Source organism: Schistosoma mansoni, chromosome W (assembly GCF_000237925.1).
Source record: "Schistosoma mansoni strain Puerto Rico chromosome W, complete genome".
Lineage (NCBI taxonomy): Eukaryota > Metazoa > Platyhelminthes > Trematoda > Strigeidida > Schistosomatidae > Schistosoma > Schistosoma mansoni.
Genome location: NC_031502.1, coordinates 44,560,562 through 44,562,892, shown reverse-complemented (window position 1 = coordinate 44,562,892; position 2,331 = coordinate 44,560,562).

The window sequence follows — 2,331 nt, the reverse complement described above, 5'->3', positions numbered from 1 at the left end:
ATTGTTGGCATGAATTATTAGGCATTTATGAGAACAAAAAACGGCTCATAAAAACGTTTATGGCTTATAGTAAATGATCAACCAGAGGCTAAAGATTAATGTTTAGCTACTACCTCTCTATATTAAACAAATATCAGCAAGCAAAATTATTAGCGTATTCAAAATAAGCTCCATCATTCACGGTTTGAAATAACAAGCTTATTAGATTAACAATTAAAGAATCAGAAAAACTTATCTCGGTAATTCAGGAAAATTCTGTGTTTGTGAATTGTAACTGTCCCTCGATATCAATATAGGGTTGTGAATATTGTTGAGATTCATTGAAATCACGAACCAATCAAGGTTAGAACACCATTGAGAGTCTGGAAGCACTGTACAACCGTCTCTTTCTAGGATAGGTCTCTTCAGCAGTCAGCATCCACTACTCTGCACTCAGGAATTGAATACCTCTGACCATTGAGCCTGCAGCCAGCGGTGTTAATGCGTGGAGCTGTGACCAATGAAGTCTAACCGTGCTGGGTGCGAGGTAGTTACCAACTGAGGATAATGGAAGTTGATCTCGCAATATCGTGGAATAGTCGAATTTAGACATTAATATTGTTGGATACTGGTTCAATAGTCTAGAGGCTAAGCGTTTGCACGAGACTAGAGGTTCTGGGTTTAATTCTCGCGTGTAGGGTAGTGGATCCTGATTGCTGAGGAGCCCCATGCCAGAAGAAGACGGCCGTCCAGTGCTTCCAGATTTCCAATGTCGATTCACAGATTTTTGTTTTCCGTAAAAAATTAAAATACTCTTATCTGTTAATTTCACTTCCAAACCTTTACAAGCGAAGAAAAACTGAAGAATGAATTTATCAATTTCTGTAAATCTATTCGCTCTTACTCTTTTTAAAGCCAACAAGGAATTAATCTGTTGTGAGTTAACTGTCCTTGATATTCTTCAGTTAAATTTGAAATGAACATCTCTATCACTGTTATATTTTTAATCTTATCGTTGTAATTTGAATTACTGGTAGGCTATCGAATAGCGCTTCTACTACTTAATAAACAGATCATTTAGTACTGCAAATTTTCGAAGTAAGACTTACACCTTTATCATGCGAAGAATGATCATCGTAAAGTAGAATGAGCCTGACCACGGACATAATTTCGTTCAGTGTCAATATATAGTTAGATGCTACATTTGTAAATGTGTTATCTGAAGTAATTGAAGAATCTCGGGATTCAAGAAGATTATATATTTCTTCTCCAAAGTTCGAACTGATCAGTCCAGGTTTAATATCCTGAAAGTTCATTGACTTTATCCGTTTTCCTAATTTCCAAAACTGCAGTAAACTGTTGTCAGTTAAATTATGAGATGTTATAGAAGCTTTTATGAAACTGATAAGTTCGTTGGAAATTAAAATAATTGGTCCTTATTTAAAATTATTATTTAAAAACCTTACATAGTTGGTTTACCGAAAAGTGGATATTACTTAAGTGTTTATTAAATATAACTTCATCTGAATATCAACCTATAGGTAAATTCTAAATCTCCAAAATCTGCTTTTTTCTAAATGTAAAAAGCTTTTAAAAATATATTGAATTGTATAATCGTTTTACTATAAAGTCAGTTTCAAATGATTTGTGTAATCCGACATCCTGTCATTTTCTAAATATTTGTCCCTCACATAACAAACTGTCTGTAAAACAAAGAAATAGAATGATGAGAACACTTTCTTTTAATAGTAAAGGTAGGTACCACACTACTTAATAATTTCAATGATTCTTTTAAAACTATAAATGAAGTTTGAGAATGAGTTTGTGAAGGATTTTATGGCATGTTTGCCTGGTCATTTAATATTTAGGTCATTTCAATATTTATATTTTCATGATACGAATACATCCTACTCCCAGTTAACCCGTGATCACGTAAAAAGAACTAAGATCGGAAACATAAGGTGGTTGTTGGATATATTTTTTCATTGCATTTTTGAACCTTCATTATATATGATTAAAAGCCTAGTGACCATGAGAGAATAAAACAATTGTCTATGATCTAACTTCAAGAAATATGTAAACCACGAATTTTTTATAATCATGAATATTTTAAACAAGGAATTTTAACAGCATATATATATATATATATATATAGGTCAGAGGGGGTTTTGTGGAGAATTTAGTATTTTCACAGTTGAAATCATGAGTCAATTGAAGCTAGACCACCATCGAAAACCTGGAAGTACTGGACGGCCGTTTCGTCCTACAATGGGACTCCTCAGCAGTGCGCGTCCACGATCCCGCACTCGCGAGATTCGAACCCAGGACCTACCAGTCTCGAGCCAAAGCCCG